The sequence below is a fragment of the Frankliniella occidentalis genome, unplaced genomic scaffold, assembly GCF_000697945.3.
Source record: "Frankliniella occidentalis isolate FOCC.00 unplaced genomic scaffold, Focc_3.1 Scaffold157, whole genome shotgun sequence".
NCBI classification, from domain to species: Eukaryota; Metazoa; Arthropoda; class Insecta; order Thysanoptera; family Thripidae; genus Frankliniella; species Frankliniella occidentalis.
The window spans coordinates 599320-607992 of NW_026267283.1; the positions used below are offsets into that span (position 1 = coordinate 599320).

General features: G+C 56.9%; 1 protein-coding gene across 2 annotated transcripts in view; it reads right to left on the reverse strand.

The window, feature by feature from the left end:
- Positions 1-8673, reverse strand: part of LOC113203363 (protein nubbin-like) — a 58438-nt gene that overhangs the window by 42096 nt on the left and 7669 nt on the right. The gene's annotated exons all lie outside the window — the stretch shown is intronic.

The following is an 8673-nucleotide window of genomic DNA, read 5'->3' on the forward strand; positions in this document are numbered from 1 at the left end:
CTGCTGCTGCTCCCGCTCGGCTGTTGTCCATCAGTCTTCACACGCCGGGCCGCGCCGGGCTGCGGGCTGAATACTAATGCTGATGGCCCAGCTGCGCTACGCGCCGCCACCGCACAGCGGCGCACACCCGACCACATAGGCCACGCCACTACATCTAAAACCGTAATGAGGCCCGGACCCATACTGGACCGCACCGTACAGCGGCGCGCAGCAGCGCAGCGGCGGCCACCTACACCACAGAAAACTACATATGTCTTGGCGCTCAAATTCAAAATGAATAATACCCCCCCCCCTCCACATTTTTACCTTTCCCTCTTGCCCCCGCCGTGGTATATGGCATGCAAACCATGACATACGTGGGCGCGGAGGAGACCCGGCCCGAGGCCAAATAAGCGACGTGGCCGCACGCGGTGGCCCTAAAGGCCCTGGAGGCGAGCAGCAGGCGTATGGGACCCCTGGCACCGCACCGCACGCTGACCCGGCAGACCGCGCGGCGTGGCGTGGCGCGGTGCTGCCAAATCCCATATCCTCATTCCAAAAAGTTGTAATCTCGGCCAACGGGAGGGAAACTTGGCCCTCGTATATACGCCCTTCCGCATATCCTCGCAACGATTTGACTTTAGGGAACCCTTTGATATTTTTACTCACTTATCGACATTTTGTTCTTCATCCCCTCCACGGCGCGAGACGGATAAGGGAACTGGCGCCATCCTCGATCGCTAATGATGAGACTGCCCCTCCCCCTGTATATATGGTCCATACAGCCACCTCTCTCTCTCTCTCTCTCTCTCTCTCTCTCTCACACACACGTGCGCGGTGCTGCCCGCGCGCTGCTCCTTTGCGTGTCACGGCGTGGCGCGGCGTGGCGTACGTATCAAAATAAATCACAATGTCACGGCTGTGTGAATGCCGCCATGAGGCCGCAACGCCGCGCCACTCACTCACTGCCCCTCCCTCCCTTCTCCCCGTGCCCAACTCACACTGCAGCTTGGCTGTCCAGTCATCCCCCCCCCCCCCCCCCATCTCTCTCGCTTGCTTCTGCACCAGTATATTTAAAATTGTCAGCGAACTACGGCGAAAATACCGCACGATCAAAATCAACTTTTGACCACAACACCCAACAGTACACCCAGACACACTGCGAGGCGCCACCTGCCGCTACCCACTTCCCACCACAAGCAAGCGCACACACACACACCGAAATATAAGGTCGTCTGTTGCCGTTTTACAAGCTTCCGGCCGGCGGTGAGCTGGGCTACACACTCACACACAGAGGTCGCGCGGGTGGGCCTATAAAAGTTAACACCCGAAATTTGTAGCGCGATGAATAAAATAGCTCAACAGGGCGCCCTCATTTAAATCTTCCCGCCCCTCCACCACCTGTTGTCGCCCGCGCCGCCACCGCCTCGGCCGCCCTCTCCTCGCCCCACTATTTCACTTTTTTATGAATTTTCTGCGAGATTCGCAACGGCGATAAGGCGCAGGCGGCGGGCGCTTCCAGCGGCGAGACCGAGACCAGCCCAGCAGACCCCTCGAGATACTTTGTAGCCAACATGCGATTTGCATATCGACCGGCGAGCTGCTAAACGCCTCGTAAATTACAAAAAGCTTGGCGAGCAGCGCGCGGGGAGCCGCAGGGGGGCGCCTCTATGCATACCAGTTCAGCTGCCGTGCCGTATGGAGCGCAAGCAGCACAGGGCCCTGCTGCCGCAGGTGCAGCGGATCATACAATTAGCATCCGAGCAACAGTCTAAAGTATAAAGAGCGCGATGCTATACAGGTGTACTAAAAACCAACAGGCCTGTGTGTGTGCGGGCCACAAACGAGGAGGAGGAGGAGGTGAAGTCTATGGTGCACAAATTGCTATAAAACACGTATAAAACAATAATAGCTGCACACACACACACACACACACACATGCCGCTTTTCGTTAGGACGGGAAAAATATAAAGCAGCCGAGAGATGGGAATGAGCAGTACACACACACACACACAGGGAGCTAATAAGATCTCAAAAGGGAGCTCTATATATCCCTTGCTCGCTATATGTACATGCTTGCGCGCAAGGCAAAGGTTCTTTTTTATGGTGTCGGCCAGCTGTATTAGAGCAAGCAACACGGCAGCAGCAGCAGTAACAGCAGTATATAACTCTGGCTACACTGCCCCCCCCCCTCCCTTTTTGTAACCTCCAAAAAGCAACCGCCACCACCTTGGTCCGTCCTCGGTCCGTCCAAACCCAACCAGCAACCACGTCTTGAAAAACAACTCCCCCCTAAATAAAGCGCGGGCGTACGCTGCCACCGCCGCCGCCGCGTCCTTGCCTCGCAACAGGAAATGCGCGATCGGCCGGACTTTACTTGAGGCACCCGGAGTTGTGCCTCGGCGGCGGCAGCACAGCGCACAGAGAGCCAAGGTGCTGAGTAACGCGCTTCGACGAATAATTCGCCTTGCCCGCGCCCCGCGCCGTCGTGTCCTTGGAGGCGGGCGCGGGCCGCGCTCAGTCACGTGACCTCGCCTCGCCCAGACAAAAGGGGCGGCGAGGTGGTCCAGCACCACACACACACACACACTCTGCCTCGGAAAAAATACGCCCCCCCCCCTGCCCCCCTTGCCTTTTCCTTTCTCCCGCAAGTCGTAAGTAGCGCGCGCGCGTGGATTTGAAGTTAGCGCGCCGCCAGCCCGGCGTGTTTGGCCACTCCGCCACGCCACCGTTCCCGCGCCGCCGCTGCCACACTTCCTGTCCAATTTGTTTGTCGCTTCCCCCGAAAAAGTGGAGGTGGTGGTGGTCGTGGCACAAGCAGCAGCAGTAGGAGAGGAATGAGTGACAGAGAAAAAAAAAACAAACGCAGACACGCAACCCTGCCCGCTGCTGCGACGTGCCAAACACGATACCAAAAGGTGTCCCCGCGCGGCCGCGCACGTCTCAGGGAAATGAAGGGAAAATGGAAGAATGATAATAATAATAGTAGAGGTGAAAAAAAGGAGCTGCCTGCGCTACGACCTTGCTATCCTTCCGCAGTCATTACAGTTCGTACCGGGGAGTGCACCACACACACACACATGCCCTGCGCCGCGCCGAGCCACCGACCGACACAAGTGATTGCCTGATGACGCCTTCTATACGCTGCAGGTTGATTGACCTAATGACACTGCAAATTTGAATACGGACGGACCGAGATTCAAATTGGACACACACACACACACACACGTGGAATGCGCGATGCATTCTTCAGATAGAGCTAATAAGAAACATAATTCAGGAGGACAAAAGCGGACGGAGCAATAAAGGGGACGGATTAAGAATAGGGAATAATTAATAACGAGACGGACGTGGAGCGAAGCAGCCGTGATAAAGCAATACGAAACAAAAATGGACGAACATCCTTTCAAAAGACACCTTCAGCACGGTCCCAAATGAAAAGAGAGGAGAGAGAGAGAATAAAAAGAGAAGGAATCATTACGCCCCGTTCGGCCGGGCAGCCGAGCTGCCGGACCCTGCCTCTCTCTCTCTTGCTCCTCCTCCTCCGTCTCTCTCTCCATCTCTTTCGCGCGCGCCGCGCCGGGACAATACCGACGGGAGAATAACTCCGCAGCATTCGACATACAAAATATGCAAATCATCGCCGATATGAGCTACACTGTCACAAACACGTCATCAGGGCCGCACCGTGAGGGTCACGTGGTGCGTCAGATGGAATCAGCACCCGTCAGCCACCGCGAGTGGCGACCAGAGAGGAGAGGGTGCAACAGAAGAAGAGAGAGAGAAAGAGAGACAGAGAGAAGGGCCCCTGCATTTACCGAAAGAAGACGATGGTAAGAAAGCGAGAGGTTGTAGAAAAAAAATGTTTAGATGAATGAATCAAAGCCGCACTTGTCGCCAAGGTGTCGCTGCGGTCCAAACACACCGCGCTCTGCGGCACGACCGGCTGGTAATGACATTTCGGTTGGGGGGGCCGCGGCGGGGACGCGTGAAGGGCGGATAGATTAGAACTAAACATCAAGGTAAGTAATGTGATCCACGACTCACGCCGCAGCAGCAGCCTCGGGACCAGCCCAAGTCATTGTAATTAGCTATGCAGTGTGTATGGAGAAGTGCTTGGTAATACCGTCGAATTTCGACGGCCCCGGGCCCCGGGCTGGCTGAGCTTGAGGCTGTTTGGAGGTGGCGGTCGTGGCGGCGGCTGTGGCGGGCCGCGCGAGGAGGCACTCAGTGGTACCAACCGGAAGGTCGTCAGCCTGGTGACAGTCATCATGTTGGCACCCGTGTGCTAACGCTATGATCCTCTCTCACTTCTAATTGCGCCACGCTGCCGCCGCCCTCTCCGCGGCACGGGCCTAATTTTTAATTTGGAGGATGAGACATTAGCGCTGCAAGGTTGGCTGCCCTGCAAATAGGCCAGGGAGGGAGGACAAGAGAGAGGGTGGGAAAGAGAGGGGGGGGGCGCCATCCCAGCGGCGGCGCGTCATGCTGCTGCACGCCTGTCAATAACTTCATTTTCACGATCGAATCGCCTTCGGGGAAAGAAAACTTCGTGCGTACGACGACAGAGAGGCAGACAGAAATTAACACGCATGCCTCCGAATAACGACACGTCGACTTGAAGGTACGGTAATTTTTTATTTCAATATTATAATTATTATTGCGCCCCTCTCTCCTTTACCTTCCGGGGCAGCACCGGGTTGAGAGAAAGACTACGGCGGCTGCTGGACGTCGTTTTTGTTTTTCCTACGGCACAAAAAGGGACGCCACTTTATACCGAGCAGTGTGTGCCCCGCGCAATGAAATGACATGCGATGCCAAATTACGACCATGACGGAACCGCTACGCCGCGCCACGCCGTACGCCACCGCCAGGGCTCCCCGCTTTCTATCACTAACACACATCATTTTTGGGGCCCAGGGAATGAGGCGGCCCCTGGTGGCGGCGCAAGACACAACGAATGCATAATTAGTGATAATGACATTTAAAAAAACACATCTCTCTCCCTCACCGAAAAATAAGACAAGAGAGGCCAAGCGAGACCGGCGACGACAAGCAACGGATGAAAAAAAAAGGGGTACTCTGCTGCTGCCGGTCTGCTCGGCACCGCACTGCGCATGCGTGAGGCTCTGGCCGGCTACTGCTGCCCGCACGGCCCGGCTACTGAAGCACCTACATAACCTCACTTTGGCCGAAAACTGCTGTAGGGGCGCACTGAGAGGGGACGAAGACAACAAACATAGCTGGTCCCAAAAGTGGCGGACCCTTGTCGATGATTTCCCGTCCAGCGCCTCCTCTACCTCCACCACTACGACGAGCACCAGGGAGGACAGCGAGGGCCCAGCTTCATTCTGACCGGATCAGGGAAGAGAAAGACCTCACACGACACAATATGCTTTGATCACGCGACACGAGGCGCGTGCCAACACAACACGGCGGCCAGTCCAAGTACAGCAAGGAGATGAAGGGTTGCTTGGCTGCATAGGGGGGACGCGCGACAAGGAAGTGGTGTGTGAATGAACCCGTTAGGGGAGAAGGAGGAGGAGGGAGATGAGCAGCAGGACCAGGTCAGCCCAGTCCGGGCGCGAGCCAGGCGCGCGTCGAGGAGGAAGGGGGGCGAGGGGGGGAGAATTAAAGGGAGGAAGGAAGAGGCGACCATGCATGTCCGGCAGCAGAAGCAGCACTGATCCGCTGATCCGCGCGCAAAGTCCGCATCGGCAAAAGCCATCACTCAGGCGTCGCGGCGGGGGAAAACCTCCGCGGGGCGGCCGTCGACCATCAAGGAGGCCGAGCAGCCTCCTGGCCGCTAACGAGGGCGTCCTTCACGATGACGACGACGATGACGAGAAAAGGGTAGAGAGGAGGATTCGTCCACGCGCAGGGATCTCGAGGACAACGATAACCGAACTCCAAGACGCAGCGATGCGGGGCGGAAGGTGGACGAGAACGGCAACGGGCGACGACGACGCGACGACAAAACCCTAAACAGCCATGTTTTTTATCCCGAAGGGGGCTGGCCGGATAAAAGACTGGATAAAAGGGTCGCATAATTGCCAGGTGATAGGCTGCGGGGACACGTGGCGGGTGGAGCGCGCTGGGGTTGACGAGCAACCAATATGGCGGGCGATGGGGACGACAGGACGACGAGTAAAACTTTTTTTAAATCAATTCGCAGAGCGTGGACACGTCAGGATGACGATCAACATCATCTCTTCTGAGAATTCAAAGCTCTCTGCTGCTGCGGCGGCGGCCACCACCACCACCACTCCCCCGCGCACCATACAGAGTTCTTTTTTCTTCCACCTCTATCTAGCACTGTCCGTCGACATGGAATGAAAACTTGGGGCGGGGAGGCAAATGAAATAGAACAGTCCTGGGAGTAGAATTAATAATGTAATGTGGTCTATCCTCGCCTCACGACGAGTACGTCCAGAGTACGTCCGACAGAGACAGAGAGAGAGAGAGGACGAGAGAAGAGTGGGCAAGTTTGCATGGTGCAGAGAAAGACAGAGGGTATGTGTGTGTATGTTTACGGTCCACATCCGTTCCACTGGCCCGGCCGGTCCGAATTAGTGTCCGCATATGGCGATGCATTTCAAGACATTGGGGGCTACACACAGGTTATGGCATTCGAAAGTGAGAAGCCCGGGCCGGCCGCCGTCCCGCGGAGCCTCCGCGGAGGTCCTGCTGTGGTGGTGGTGGTGGTGGGGCCCTGCTGCGACCTCCGGAGGCCCCCGGCCGGGGTTCAACTATGGTCCTCGCGCGGAGCTTGTCAGTCACGTTAGCGTCCTGCTGCTGCCGCGCGGGTGTCGCGCACACGCACACACACGCAGCATCGCTGATCATGCCCGGGTGAAGAGAGAAAAAAAATCACCGCGATACACAGCGATCGGGCAATAAAAGAGTCCACGACGCAATGCACCGCCCCGCTCCGCCACGCAGCCGAATGCAGCGACAAAGGAAAGAGATACACCGCCGTATTATACAACAGATGGTCTTTTTCGCCAAACGATCGCCTACCCTCCCCCTCCACATCTACCTGGACGAAGCTCGCGCTCACACACACACAGACACACACAAGCGGACGAAAAAAATAACACCCCCGCCCCCAGCTTGCGTAGTGCCCATCTTATACGGTCCTCACAATGGACTCCCTCGTATTTAATTGTGCAGAAACCAGCCAACCACCCCAACCCTGCCAGCCAGCCTGCGTTCCTGCGTGCATGGCCAAGCTATGGGCTGCTGCATGCCTACCTGGGCGAATAAAATACGTAAATAATAAAACAAAACGGAAGGGGGAGGGGGGAAAATAATCAAGATATGACAAGGGGTTCCGAACAGGCAGCAGATCAGCCGCGTCAGCCGAGTGACAGCCGGAGAAAAATATAGACAGCCGTAATGCCAGCGAAATTTCCCCGAGTTGCGCGCAGAGAAGAGAAAAAATAAAATAAAAATAAATGAGAAGCCCAAAATGCAGGCCTGGGTGGTGTGTAATTTAATAGTCCCGATCCCCCGTCCGTGATTAGCACGGCTCTCGCCTCCAGAGAAGCCTCCAGACGGACGAGCGGACTAACGACCACGAGGCTCCACGGGCCACAGCCGGCCGGCCACCACGCCACACACAAGTGTCCAAACTATACTAGTTTCTGAGCGTCCTGGTAGTGTTCGAACCCTGGCAGCCCCTTCTACCGCGATGCCGGTTCCGGGACGAAGGACAACAACGACGCGAGCCCAAGCAGGGCCAGGAGGAGGGAGCGCCACGGAAACGAAAGGAAGCAGCGAAATTATGTAATTATTTGGCGTCATGACGACCGGGACCCCGGAGGCGGCCTCCGCCCCCTGCCCTCCTCCGGCCCGCGCAGCAGCGCACCCCATCGCCACCTACACTTATTTTTTTCGCCACTCGGGTCGCTCGCTTTTACGGCCGCCCTTTTGCCTACCTTTAATAATGACCCGTCTGCAATAATGATTCAGTCTGCTGCTAGCGGCGGGCAGACGAGCAGCACAACCAGGCACAACCACCCACAAACACGCCGAGCACAACCTGACGCCTCATGCAGGGAGGGTGCGCCGGCCCGGTGCATTCTGCACAGGAAGTGCTCTCCGGCCCGGGCCAAAACCATTTACCCTCCACAACCTGTTCCTATTATTAGACTTTCACGTAAACAAAGGCAGTGAGTGTGCAGTGCGTGCGGATCAGCAGGCGGGCCACACATTCCGCACGAGATAAAGGGACGACGAGGACTTGCACTTTTTCGCCAGCCCAGGCCATGGCGACGGCGAGTCGGGGAGGGCGGGGACGAGGAGACTCGCCCCAGCGGGGAGGCTGACGCCAGAGAGAAAATTGAGTCTGCGGGACACACAGAGATACAGGATCTGCAAAGTGAAACACCGATTCCAGATCTACATTTTAGAACTTTTTTGTACTCGTTTGTTTAAATCCCCCGGGCGGGCGCCGCGGTGCGCGGTAGCTCGGTATGGGACGTATCGGACTGGTACCCGACTGGTACCCGCCGTCCCCCCGGTCCTCCCTCCAACGTCTTTCTTTACTCTTTTTTTTCTCTTCTCATTTTTCCGCCGGCAAGAACAGTAATCACAGCTCCCGGGAGGACCCGCCGCTGGCTGCTGCCTTGGGCGGCGCGGAGAGGGAGAGAGAGGGAGAGAGAGAGAGAGAGAGAGAGAGGGGGGGGGGTA